The sequence below is a fragment of the Oncorhynchus nerka genome, linkage group LG2 (genome assembly GCF_034236695.1).
Source record: "Oncorhynchus nerka isolate Pitt River linkage group LG2, Oner_Uvic_2.0, whole genome shotgun sequence".
In the NCBI taxonomy this organism is placed as follows: domain Eukaryota; kingdom Metazoa; phylum Chordata; class Actinopteri; order Salmoniformes; family Salmonidae; genus Oncorhynchus; species Oncorhynchus nerka.
The window spans coordinates 33,412,386-33,426,445 of NC_088397.1; the positions used below are offsets into that span (position 1 = coordinate 33,412,386).

The 14,060-nt window shown below is 43.3% G+C and overlaps 1 protein-coding gene across 2 annotated transcripts in view; it reads right to left on the reverse strand.

The window, feature by feature from the left end:
• LOC115134555 (neural cell adhesion molecule 2) overlaps positions 1 to 14,060 on the reverse strand; it is a 408,204-nt gene that overhangs the window by 282,274 nt on the left and 111,870 nt on the right. The gene's annotated exons all lie outside the window — the stretch shown is intronic.

Consider the following 14,060-nt stretch of genomic DNA (forward strand, 5'->3'; position numbering starts at 1 on the left):
ACGCTAAATGCTAATAGTATTAGTTAAAACTCAAAAGTTCATTAAAATACACATGCAGGGTATCAAATTAAAGCTACACTCGTTGTGAATCCAGGCAACAAGTCAGATTTTTTAAATGCTTTTCGGCGACAGCATGAGAAGCTATTATCTGATAGCATGCACCAATACACTACAACAGAAAAGCACAGCAGGGGACGTAAACAAAATAATTAGCATTTCGGCGTTACACAAACCGCACAATAAAATAGAAAACAGTCATTACCTTTCACCATCTTCTTTGTTGGCACTCCTAGATGTCCCATAAACACTATTGGGTCTTTATTTCGATTAAATCGGGCCATATAAAGCCAAGATATCGTTATATGTAGACTGTGTGATAAACGAAAAAACTGCGATTTCGGCAACGTAACGTAATTTTTTTAAAATTCAAAAAGTAGACGATAAACTTTCACAAAACACTTCGAAATACGTTTGTAATGCTACTTTAGGTATTAGTAAACGTTAATAAGCGATAAAAATCATCCGTAGGCGATGTACATATCATTAGCTGTCGTCTTGGAAAAAATTTCAGGAGAGAGCTCTTCCGGAATGATCTGGGCGGAGACCGGAGGTACGTCGTGCCCCTCTTTCGGTTTCAACCAAGAATCAAAGAGGATTAAATTCACAAGATACTCGACTACATGGGGATGCTGTGGGAGTTGAATGCTCGGTCTTATCTAATTCGGCTCACTGTTAACAATTGCTGGAAGTGGCGCAAGGATATTTATTTCCATTTTCTGTGATCAGGTTTTCCTGCGCTTTCCGATGTAACGCACGTTATGTAATAGCCACAGTCGTGATTTAACCAGTTTTAAAAACGTCCGAGGGTTTCCTATACACACATTCTAACCATATGAACGTACTATATTCCTGGCATGAGTAGCAGGGCGCTGAAATGTTGCGCGATTTTTAACAAAATGTTCAAAAAAGTAGAGGGTAGGAGCAACACAGTGTCAAAAGAAGGGCCAGAAGTATACAAAATTGTGTCATCTGCATAGAGGTGGATCAGAGAATCACCAGCAGCAAGATCGACATCATTGATGTATACAGAGAAAAGAGTCAGCCTGAGGATTGAACCCTGTGGCACCCCCATAGAGACTGCCAGAGGTCCGGACAACAGGCCCTCTGATTTGACACACTGAACTCTATCTGAGAAGTAGTTGGTGAACCAGGCGAGGCAGTCACTTGAGAAACCAAGGTTGTTGAGTCAGCCGATAAGAATGTGGTGATTGACAGAGTCGAAAGCCTTGGCCAGGTCGGTGAATACAGCTGCACAGTATTGTCTCTTATCGATGGCGGTTATGATATCGTTTAGGACCTTGAACGTGGCTGAGGTGCACACATGACCAGCTCGGAAACCAGATTGCATAGTGGAGAAGGTATGGTGGGATTCGAAATGGTTGGTGATCTGTTTGTTAACTTGGCTTTCGAAGACCTTAGAAAGGCAGGGTAAGATAGATATAGGTCTAGAGTGTCTCTCCATTTGAAGAGGGGGATGACCGCGGCAGCTTTCCAATCTTTGGGGATCTCAGATTATACGAAAGAGGTTGAACAAGCTAGTAATAGGGGTTGCAAAAATTTCTGCAGATCATTTTAGGAAGTGAGGGTCCAGATTGTCTAGCCCTGCTGATTTGTAGGTGTCCAGATTATGCAGCTCTTTCAGAACATCAGCTATCTGAATTTGGGAGAAGGAGAAATGGGGGAGGTTTGGGCATGTTGCAGTGAGCGGTGCAGGGCTGTTGACCGGGGTTGGGGTAGCCAGGTGGAAAGCATGGCCAGCCGTAGAAAAATGCTTCTTGAAATTCTCAATTATTGCGGATTTATTGGTGGTGACAGTGACAGCCTCAGTGCAGTCGGCAGCTGGGAGGAGATGCTCTTATTCTCCATGGACTTTACAGTGTCCCAAAACTTTTTGAAGTTAGTGCTACAGGATGCACTTTTCTGTTTGAAAAAGCTAGCCTTGGGCCTCCCATGAGGTACAGTGGTCTAAGGAACTACATCGCAGTGCTAGCTGTGCCACCAGAGATTCTGAGTTCGAGCCTAGGCTCTGTAACAGCCAGCCGTGACCGGGAGGTCCATGAGGCGACACAGAATTGGCCCAGCGCTGTCCGGGTTAGGGAGGGTTTGGGCTGCAGGGATATCCTTGTCTCATTGCGAACTAGCGACTCCTGTGGCGGGCCGGGCGCAGTATATTGTGTTTCCTCAGACACATTGGTGCGGCTTGCATCTGGATTGGATGTGCATTGTGTCAAGAAGCAGTGCGGCTAGGTTGGGTTGTGTTTCGGAGGACGCATGGCTCTTGATCTTCGCCTCTCCCGAGTCCGTGCAGGAGTTGCAGCGGTGAGACAAGAAAAAAAGGGGTAAAGCAAAGGCTTTCCTAACTGCCTGTGTATATTGGTTCCTAACTTCCCTGAAAAGTTGTATATCGCGGAGGCTATTCGATGCTAATGCAGTATGTCACATGTTTTTGTGCTGGTCAAGGGCAGTCAGGTCTGGAGTGAACCAAGGGCTATATCTGTTCCTGGTTCTACATTTTTTGAATGGGGCATGCTTATTTAAGATGGTGAGGAAATCACTTTTTAAAGAATAACCAGCATCCTCTACTGATGGAATGAGGTCAATATCCTTCCAGGATACCCGGGCCAGGTCGATTAGAAAGGCCTGCTCGCTGAAGTGTTTTAGGGAGCGTTTGACAGTGATGAGGGGTAGTCGCTTGACCGCAGAACCATTACGGACGCAGGCAATGAGGCAGTGATCGCTGAGATCCTGCTTGAAGACAGCAGAATTATATTTATGAGGGTGCCCGTGTTTATGGATTTGGGGTTGTACCTGGTGGGTTCATTGATAATTTGCACAAGCACTGAAGCTAGATGGGGGGCAATCAATTCACATACAGTGTCCAGGCAGCTGTGCGTTCGAGTCTTCTTTTTACAGTGTATGGCTTGAAGAAAGCTCAGATCACTGTGTCTACACAGTGGTAGTCCTATAGGTGCACTTGATTAGCTGTCTGAGTTCTACCTTCAGACACATGAAATGGTTCAAAATGGGAACACTTTGACTTCCCGGCTCTAGCGTTGCTGAATCACATGCACCTACCACCAACAGAGCGAAAACAAATAAAACAAATAAGAACGCAAGGCTTTATCGTTGTTGTTTTTTTACAGAAATGTTTGGTTATCACCTAGGAAAGCCTTAGCGAGATCGTCGTGATCTACAGGTTAGTGACCACTGTTACAGCCTTATTCTAAAATGTATTAAATACATTTTAAAAATCCACCCATTGACACACAATGCCCCATAACGTCAAAGTGAAAACATGGCTTCAGAATTTTAGCAAATTTACTGAAAATGAAATACAGAACTATCCAATTAGTATTCACACCCTCGAGTCAATACTTTGTAGAAGCACCTTTAGTGGCGATGACAGCTGTGACTATTTTCGGGTAAGTCTCTTAGAGCGTTGCATACCTGGATTATACAATAGTTGCCCATAATTCTTCAAGCTCTGTCCAGTTGATTGCTGATCATTGCTACACAGCCATTTTCAAGTTTTGCCATAGATTTTCAAACCTATTTAAGTCAAAACTGTAACTAGGCCACTCAGGAACATTCAATGTTGTCTTGGTAAGCAACCCCAGTGTAGATTTGGCATGTGTTTTAGGTTACTGTGATGCTGAAAGCTGAATTAGTCCCCCGGTGTTGGAAAGCAGACAACCAGATTTTCCTCCAGGATTTTTTCAGTGCTGTATTACATTTATTTTTATTCTAAGAAACTCCATAGTCCTTATCAATGACAAGCATACCCATAACATGATGCAGCCACCACCGTGCTTGAAAATATGAAGAGTGGTACTCAGTGATCTGATGTAATGGATTTTCCCTAAACATACCGCTTTGTATTCAGGACAAAAAGTACATTTCTTTGCCACATTCTTTGCAGTATTACTTAAGTGCCTTGTGGCAAACAGGATGCATTCTTTGGAATATGTTTTATTCTGTACAGGCTTCATTCTTTTCACTCTGTCTTTTAGGTTAGTATTGTGGAGTAGTTACAATGTTGTTGATCCATCCTCAGTTCTCATATCACAACCATTACATTTTGTAACTGGTTTAAAAATCAACATTGGCCTCATGGTGAAATCAATGAGCAGTTTCCTTCCTCTCAGGCAATCGAGTTAGGAAGGACGCCTGTATCTTTGCAGTGACTGGGTTTATTGATACACCATCCAAAGTGTAATTAATAACTTCACCATGCAGGGATATTCAGTGTCTGTTTTTTTATTTTTACACATTTACTGTACCAATTGGGGCCCTTCTTTGCGAGGTATTGGAAAATCTCCCTGGTCGTTGTGGTTGAATCAGTACTTAAAAATCACTATTCAATTGTGGGACCTTACAATTATCTGTATAATTGCACATTTTTACTCCTTAACTTATTTAGCCTTGCCATTACAAAGGGGGTGAAAACTTATTGACTCAAGACATTTCAGCTTTTCATTTTTTATGCATTTTTAAAATTCCCCTTCAACATTATGGGGTATTGGTTGTAGATGAGAGACACAAAATCTCAAATTCAGGCTGCAACACAACAAAATGTGGAAAAGGGGTGTGAATACTGTATACATACTGTACACGGCACTGTCTTTAAGAAAATATCCAGGCCAATACAGTTTTGTGTTGACCTGACTGTGAAATACCAATATAGGATTGATCATTTTAGGTACAGATTTGAGTATACCCACTGCTCCAGGCACCACTGTCTGCATCAGGTTACCGTGGGTTACCAAGTCTGTCACAACTACAGAAATAGAAACACATGTAATCTCTATGGATACAGCTACCCTTCATTCCAAAAGGCTTTTCATATCGCATCCCATAATTAACCACTCATTGTCGGACTAAAATACCACTGCTGTTTCTATGGCAACCAGTCTCAGGGCCACCACTTTTACTGTTAACATTCCCGAGAGTGGGAGAGAGAGGAGAGGTAAAGAACAAAAGAAGAGTGTGCAGCTGAGATAGTTTTACCAAAGCAATTGACATTTGTTAAAGTAACAAAACTCCATAGTGTGGATTGCTGTCTCACCTTGTCCATAGGCTACTTTCAAGGTAAGGGAGCAAATACGGATCTGTAACGTGACTGAACCATCCCTTTTAAGACAACATTCAACGCAACATCGACAACAATATCTTAGGTCTTATCCTGACATAAATAGCCACCACAACCGAGAGACAGTTCGCTATCCTACAGCAGCAAGATCTCACCGTACAGAGTATCTGACCAACATTCATATTCCAATGACGGGAGTCGATGTTGACCTCCTCTACCAAACCAACTCTGTCTCCGTTTATCAAAAGTAAATTTCCCCTGGGATTCCAACGGCTGGTTTGTTTGCCTAATTCCAGAACAGTCCAGAGAAATATTCCCAGCTTTCCCCCCCTGATAGGAATGGTCAGCCTTTCTAATATAATTAGTTAAAAAAGAAGTGTTACATGAAAGACTCATTTAGAAAAATCCATCTTTCCAATTGAGCCTGATTAGAGGGCCTCCAGAGGCCTTGGTGGGGGGTGAGTGGAAGCATGTGCACGGAGGGGAATGAAGGAGTGAAACCAGGCCATGAGGGCTAATTAGACAGCAAGGTGTGTGTTCTTTTTCTTTCCAAATACATCTCTCTTGTTCTTACTCTCTCGTAATTAGACTTTCAATCTTTCTCTTCCACTCATTCGTACTCTCCTGCTCGGACGCTCAATATGTCTCCTCCCCTGTCCTTCTCTCACTCGTCTGTCTTTCGCTCGCCTGCTCAGACTCCCTCTCTCTTTCTTGCAATCTCTTTCTCTCTTTTCTCATTTCCTGTCCTTCCTTTCTCCCGTCTTTCACTTTCACCCAGCAGGAAGAAAAGGCAGGATGGAAGATGAACTGGGTTCCTGTAATGGGAACAATAGTAAATAGGCCTAATAGGCCATCTGGAGACTTCAGAGAAAGTTCAGACTCTGCGTGTGCCAAGTCATGCTGCCCTGGTCTAACAACTCAAACCTCTAAGTCTCTTGAACCGAATGGCATCTCACTGGGTCGTTTCTGTACACCTCATAATGAGTCCACTGTAACGAGTTATGAGTTATTGAACTGCAAACATTTTTACGAAAATAGCTAAGGGTAATAAATCCCAAGCACTTTGCTACACCCTCAATAACATCTGCTCGATATGTGTATGTGACAATATTTTGTGTGTTCTTCAATTCTCAGTATATTCTTCTCAGTATACGGTCAAATATTGTCATGTTTTCTTGGTAGCGACAGTGCAATTCCTTTGTTGGCCAAAACCATAACTTTTTTTAATGTGCCGTTAGAGAATAATGCACCCTATTCCTTACATGATGCACTACTTTGACCAGAGGCCTATAGGCCCTATTCAAAAGTACTGCACTATATAGGGAATAAGGTGCCATATGGGACACACAGGCTCTTTAAAGGTCTGTCACACAGGGTAAAATTACTCTTGATTGGATCTAAATCAGCCAGTCACTCAATCACTCCATTTAAATGCCCACTCGCTTAATGACAATGGCTGAGAGGAGTGCTTTTTGGGTGTGTGCGTGTGTATATGTGTGTGACAGTGTGTGTGTATATCCATAATTGTTTTTTGGCTCTGAATCTTTTTAAAACGCACACAATTACAAAGCCATTAAAAGTAATGAAATAAACCCAGGAAGAACTCATTAGTCTAAGAGCTAGTGATTGAGGAGAACTTTGAGTGGAACCCCCCCTTAGGCATTGAGAGAAATCATAGGGCTCTGGTCAAAACAAATGCACTATAAGGAATAGGGCGCCATGTGGGCCACATCCCATTTTTGTCATTAAACTTAGGACTGGACTGTCTTTGTTTCGTGTGGAACCAGTAAAACTACAGTATAGGGCACCTTGGCTCCCAATGTCATGGACCAAGCCAGGAGCAAAGGGCTGGGAAGAGATGGCTTGGCCCCAATGAAAGCCCACCGCCAAGCAAAGAATGAATTCATTCACTCATAATAAAGAGCAATAAAGGCACCCTATATTGAAACAATGGCAACATTGCACATGGTAAACACATCACAATATAAAAACTAAGATTCAATCAAAAACGGATCTACAAGTTATTTTTATATTTGTGAAAAGCCTATGACAATAGGCCAACATAGGCCAGGGAATTGATCTGTTTATCCTTGGGATCAATAAAGTACTGCAACTACTACTGCCACTCATACTATCATTCATTCACAGAAAGCATGTGGATCATGTCCAATCTTTTTTTGAATGACAACCCCATGGCCTAAGGTTGGTGGTGGTGATATGAACACGGTTTAGGCCTAAGAAATCCTGTTGCTGCCACATAATACAGAGAAATACAAAAAGCAAGTGAGCGAGAGGCTTAAATCTGCAAGAGACGGGGAGAGGGAGGGGGGGAGAGGGAGGGAGGGAGAGAGAGAGAGGGACAGGCCGAGCGAGCGAGATACTGGCATTTTGGTATGATGCAGGGTGGCTGTCATTGGAGCTGCTCCCCTCATATTTCCACTGAGACTGGTGAAGGACACACTGTACTGTTCCTCCTCCGGGAGAGGGATGAGCAAGATGACAGAGGGATAAGGAGAGGGGAGAGTGAAAAGTAGAATGAGGAAGGGAGAGGAGAGTGAAAGGGAGAAAGAGGGACAGAACGTAAAGACAACGATGATGAATGTATTGCATGTAGAGTATACTGTACTTCTCAAGTATCAACATTTACTGCCGTTTTGTACTATCACACTCACTACACATCAGCTATCACGGAATAGGGGAAGACATATATTATGCCAAATTGAACATGGGGAGGATTAAATGGCTATGGTACCGTGAGGGCCAGATTGGGGAATATAGCCAGAAAGCCAAAGTTCACAACCCTAAGCTTCCCAAAAATCCCATGGCTTCCACAAAAAGCCAGGACTTAAACATCCATTCTAAAAAACAACCCGTTTTGCCAGGCAGAAGACAAACCAAATTAATTATGAGGAGAAAAAGGGAAGACTCTGCTGTCGGGCCTTTAGATAAAATATCCCAAAACCTACATTTCCAGACCGAAGATACTACATCATATCTAGATATAGATAATGTATGTAGCGGCTCACCTCTTGAACTCCGAGATACTACATCAGGCCACTGATAGTTACAAATGTCCCATCTCCCAGACCGTCCCCAAGTCTCCTCTTCTGATATATTTATATTTCATCAACAGCCACCATAAATCATAGAGCCTGCTAGAGAGGCTATGGAGTAAACAACAAAAAATAGGTTATGTGAAGGTTTCCAGAACGTAAAATTAGGTTGTGGTAAAGGTATTAGTGAGAGAGACTACCCAGCAAACCAAAATAGGTTACGTGAATGTTCCCAGAACACTCCATTCGGTCGTCAACTATTTGCCGCTTTTACCATTGTCAGGTACCGCTATTCACCACGGGCTGACAGTACTTCAAGGCACATTTGAAGCCAAAGTAAAAACACGGCAGCCGATCAAACGTGCCTCTTCAGTCAATGTTAATTACGAAAGATCAAGAGGCATGTTACTGGCACAGGTTACATCGAAAGACGGGATTCTTATTGGAGATAAAAAAAAGGTCAGAGTCTTCCCCCCCAGATGACAGCACGGGAAGCATCAGTCACTGGTAATAATCCACTCATCTGTGCATGAAGAAGATGACTTGATATACCTAAAGTGTGTGCGTGTGCGTGTGCGTGTGTGCGCGTACACCGCAGCCGTCTAGGACGCTGCATCTCATTGCAACGGGCGTCACTGCAGTCCCTGGTTCAAATCCAGGCTGCATCACTGGGCGGCTCACAATTGGCCGAGCATTGTCTGGGTTTGGCAGGGGTTGGCAGTCATTGTAAATAAGACCTTGTTCTTAACCGACTTACCCAGTTGAACAAATGAACAGTTGAAAAGTTGAAAAAAAATCCTCGATGACGGCCTGCCTTCCTCCGTAGCAACACAACACACGTCTGCACACACTACCCCCTTGTGGCTCACTCCACAATCAAACCTTCCGCACCTCTGTTGGTTGGCTGAACTCTACTCTGGGTCCATTGCAAGGCTTTTGTTTTTCCCTTACCACTCTTTACCTATCACTTAAATGTATCGGCCCCCCATGGGAGACGACATTAAGCTAAATGGACATGAAGCTAAATGGACATGAAGGCAAAACAAGTTTCAATCCAGCTGGTGAGAGGTGGTCTGGACCTGGACGGGAATGCGTGGGGAACGGGGACGGGTGTATGCTACCAGCTGCTATGGACTGGATATGAGGTGGTTGGGGGTATCGGACACGGAGGGGTTAGGGAGCAAGTGGAGGTGATCGACAGTGGGGGGCTGGCTTAGAATATCAGGGTGAGAAATAAGGACAAAGCCTGTGAGGCAGGGTTTGATGCAGTCTTGCTCTACCTCTCTCTTTTCCACTCTTTCACTCTTGCTCTCTTTTTCTCCTGCTCAGACTCAATGATGTCATTCTCTTTCTCCCTCTCTACCTCTCTGGTGAAGTAAATGTGTTTTCCTTCCATTCGCTCTGTTGTATTTTGCTTCCTCCGATAGCACATGACATTTCGTCCTGCGGAGTTGTCCCACTTTAATTCACTCTTTTATTTTCTTCATTTCCTTTCTCATCCTCTTCCCATTACTCCTTGCATGCATTCTCCTTTGAGCCATTGGCGCCATCTGGTTTTCTGCCCACCATTGACTGGCTTGAAGCTTCCTGTTGTAGCTACATGATAAGGGCGTTGAGTGAAGCTGAGGGTGGTTCAGTTTGGCATTTCCCCCACTAATGTTTAAGGTTAGGATTTGGGGAGGTGAAGCTGATCCTAGATCTGTACATAGGGGAGACTTCACACTGAACATATATGATAATGAGGGAAACAACAGAGCGCGGGGAACACAAAATGTTGAGACTCAGTGAGATGGCTGCGCCAGGAGACCAATTCTCACAGTTACACTGTCTGCAGTTTCACACCATGCTGCAGTCTGGAGCGGCTGAGTGTAATCACACATCTCTGGCATAGCCCATCGTTAACACTCCTTTCACACCAGGCTGGGGGTTGTAACAGTAACAGAAGAGAGCAGATAAATCTGCTTTATTACAGTAAGTTATGTGCAACTAAATCAACCACTAGGCTCTCCTGCAGATCTGAAATGATTGGAAAGGCTGAGCAATATGGTAATATTCCCACCCAGTTTTAAAACGTAGTATACGCACATCCAATAACTTGCATGTCCTCGGTACCAAAATAGAAACTGAATCGAGAATAGATACCGGGACACCGATGAATTATCCAGTCATTCATCAGCGTGCAGGGGTCTATTCTTCATTTCAATATTTCCACCCAGTCAATCAGAACACAATGTGAAGCGATTATCATTATGCTTACTGTATATCTACTAAATCCTAGGGGTGAAAATGGGGTGGAATTCAGCATGAGTCAGCTGTACCGGCGGCCCATAGGAAGAGACTACTGTTAACCGGCTCGATGATTTGAGTAGGCCAGCGAGAGGGCCACTGAAGCCATACCAACAACAGAGACGAGGATACATGCACTAACATACAAAAACACTTGTTGAGTTCAAAGCACTCTACCAAACTCGGGCCATATCAACTATGATAGCTGAAAAGGCACACATAATAATTACTGTGAGGGCTATACAGCAAACATAACAAAATACACACACTGATAAGCAAAAACGCATTACAAAATAGTGATAAAAATAGTGATAAAGTACATGCGTACAGTGAAAACACGTTTTAGCTAACATGTTCGTGTGCATCTGGGACTCTGTTGGCCACCTGAGCTACCTGTCAATCTGTGGAATGCCAGCTGTGGATGGGCTGCACGGCTTCACTGGGCTACGGAGGGAACACATACACACTTACGTGCACTGAAAAGCACACGAACCCACAAGCATGCGCACGGAGGGCACCCCATGTACAGAAACACACGCTTCTCTATCTCTCACCACAGTCCTGTCGGCCATGTTCCTACAGCCATAATCATAAAGCATGGAGTGTGTGTGTGTGTGCGGTCAAAAGTAGTTCACTATGTGTGGAATAGGCTGCCATTAGGGACGTACCTAGTGTTATGTTTTTCTATTAGATTTAGTCACAGTCCCCTACCCCTCTGCTCAGGTTAGTGACACTGTAGCACCGTTTGTACTTTGTCTTAATACACTTAAAGAGCACCCCTTGTCCGAGCAAGTTAAAAGAGCAATTTGTTCTTTTTTTTTTCTCCCTCTGTTTGCTTTTACAGCGTTCTGGCTTTGTGCTCAGAGAACAGCTAACCTTACATAAAATTACAGGCCGGCTCTATGAAAATGTCAATGAGACATGGCTCCCCGTGAGAGAGAGCGAGAGAGCGAGAGAGACAGAGAGAAGGGTGGCCATGCCGGTTTGGGACGAGGATGGATGTGAACATGTCTTTCACGCTCCTTTCACATTGAGTGGCCTGATTCATCTCTCTGCACTCGCTTTGTCATCCTTCATTTCTGATCTCTACTCTTCCCCTCCAACAGATACATCACTGGGAGAATGATCTGTTGATCTGGCCTGGTCTGAGCACAGCAGTGTGCAATAAGGCTGGCTGTAGGTTCAGAGTCTGGGTCACTGATTGTCGCTCTGTGTGTGTGTGTGTGCATGGCCTGTGTGTGCACCAATTTTAAAGAGGGAGGGAGAGAAAGAAGAGAAAGAGACAGAGAGAAAGAAGAGAGAGATGTAGACAGCCAGGCAGAGACACACTCTCTCCTCCCCATCATGGATCATAACTCAAATTGTATCCAATACCGCAGCAATTAGCAAAATGGAGGACCGAGGCCCCTGCCCACACACCCGCTTCATCCCACTAATCACCATAGGGGGGGTCAGTGTGTGTGTGTGTGTGTGTGTGTGTGTGTGTGTGTGTGTGTGTGTGTGTGTGTGTGTGTGTGTGTGTGTGTGTGTGTGTGTGTGTGTGTGTAAGGTAGCCTAGTGGTTAGAGCGTTGGACTTGTAACCAAAGACAAGGTAAAAATCTGTCTTTCTTCCCCCGAACAAAGCAGCTAACCCACTGTTCCTAGGCCGTCATTGAAAATAAGAATTTGTTCTTAACTGACTTGCCTAGTTAAGTAAAGGTAAAATATATACAGTGGGGCAAAAAAGTATTTAGTCAGCCACCAATTGTGCAAGTTCTCCCACTTAAAAATACTTATTTTCCACCATAATTTGCAAATAAATTCATTAAAAATCCTACAATGTGATATTCTGGATTTTTTTTCTAATTTTGTCTGTCATAGTTGAAGTGTACCTATGATGAAAATTACAGGCCTCTCTCATCTTTTTAAGTTGGAGAACTTGCACAATTGGTGGCTGACTAAATACTTTTTTGCCCCACTGTAAATGCAGTTGAAGTTGGAAGTTTACATAAGCCATATACATTTAAACTCAGTTTTTCACAATTCCTGACATTTAATCCTAGTTCCCTGTTTTAGGTCAGTTAAGATAACCACTTTATTTTTAGAATGTGAAATGTCTGAATAATAAAGAGTGATTTATTTCAGCTTTTATTTATTTCATCACATTCCCAGTGGGTCAGAAGTTTACATACACTCAATTAGTATTTGGAAGCATTGCCTTTAAATTGTTTAACTTGGGTAAAATGTTTCGGGTAGCCTTCTACAAGCCTCCCACAATAAGTTGGGTGAATTTTGGCCCATTCCTCCTGACAGAGCAGGTGTAACTGAGTCAGGTTTGTAGGTCTCCTTGCTCGCACACGCTTTTTCAGTTCTGCACACATCTTTTCTATAGAATTGAGGTCAGGGCTTTGTGATGGCCACTCCAATACCCTGACTATGTTGTCCTTAAGCCATTTTTCCACAACTTTGGAAGTATGCTTGGGGTCATTGTCCATTTGGAAGACCCATTTGCGACCAAGCTTTAACTTCCTGACTGATGTCTTGAGATGTTGCTTCAATATATCCACATAATTTCTTTCCTCATGATACCATCTATTTTGTGAAGGGAATTCTTAGTCTGGCAAGCCTCCCCCTTTTTCCTCCAAACATAACGATGGTCATTATGGCCAAACAGTTCTATTTTTATTTCATCAGACCAGAGGCCATTTCTCTAAAAAGTACAATCTTTGTCACCATATGCAGTTGCAAACCGTAGTCTGGCTTGTTTATGGCGGTTTTGGAGCAGAGGCTTCTACCTTACTGAGCGGCCTTTCAGGTTATGTCGATATAGGACTCGTTTTACTGTGGATATAGATAATTTTGTACCGGTTTCCTCCAGCATCTTCACAAGGTCCTTTGCTTTTGTTATGGGATTGATTTGCACTTTTCGCACCAAAGTATGTTCATCTCTAGGAGACAGAACGCGTCTCCTTCCTGAGCGGTATGACGGCTGCGTGGTCCCATGGTGTTTATACTTGCGTACTATTGGTTGTACAGATGAATGTGGTACCTTCAGGCGTTTGGAAATTGCTCAAATGATGTCAATTAGCCTATCAGAAGCTTCTAAAGCCTTGACATCATTTTCTGGAATTTTCCAAATGTTTAAAGGCACAGTCAACTTAGTGTATGTAAACTTCTGACCCACTGAAATTGTGATACAGTAAATTATAAGTGAAATAATCTGTCTGTAAACAATTGTTGGAAAAAATGACTTGTGTCATGCACAAAATCGATGTCCTAACTGACTTGCCAAAACTATAGTTTGTTAACAATAAATTTGTGGAGTGGTTGAAAAACGAGTATTCCGACTTCAACTGTGTGTATGTGTATATATGTGTATGTGTGTGTGTGATTAGTCCAGTGGGGATGGTCCTTGGCACGCACATACACGAGTTGGATAGTCCTGGAGACAGGATATATAACCAGAGGTAAAATCCACGTATTCATCCAAGATGACACCCTATTCCCTACATAGTGCACTACTTTTGACCAGAGAAGTGCACTATATAGGGAATAGTGAGCAATTTGGGAGACATGCCATGTTAAGACTGTC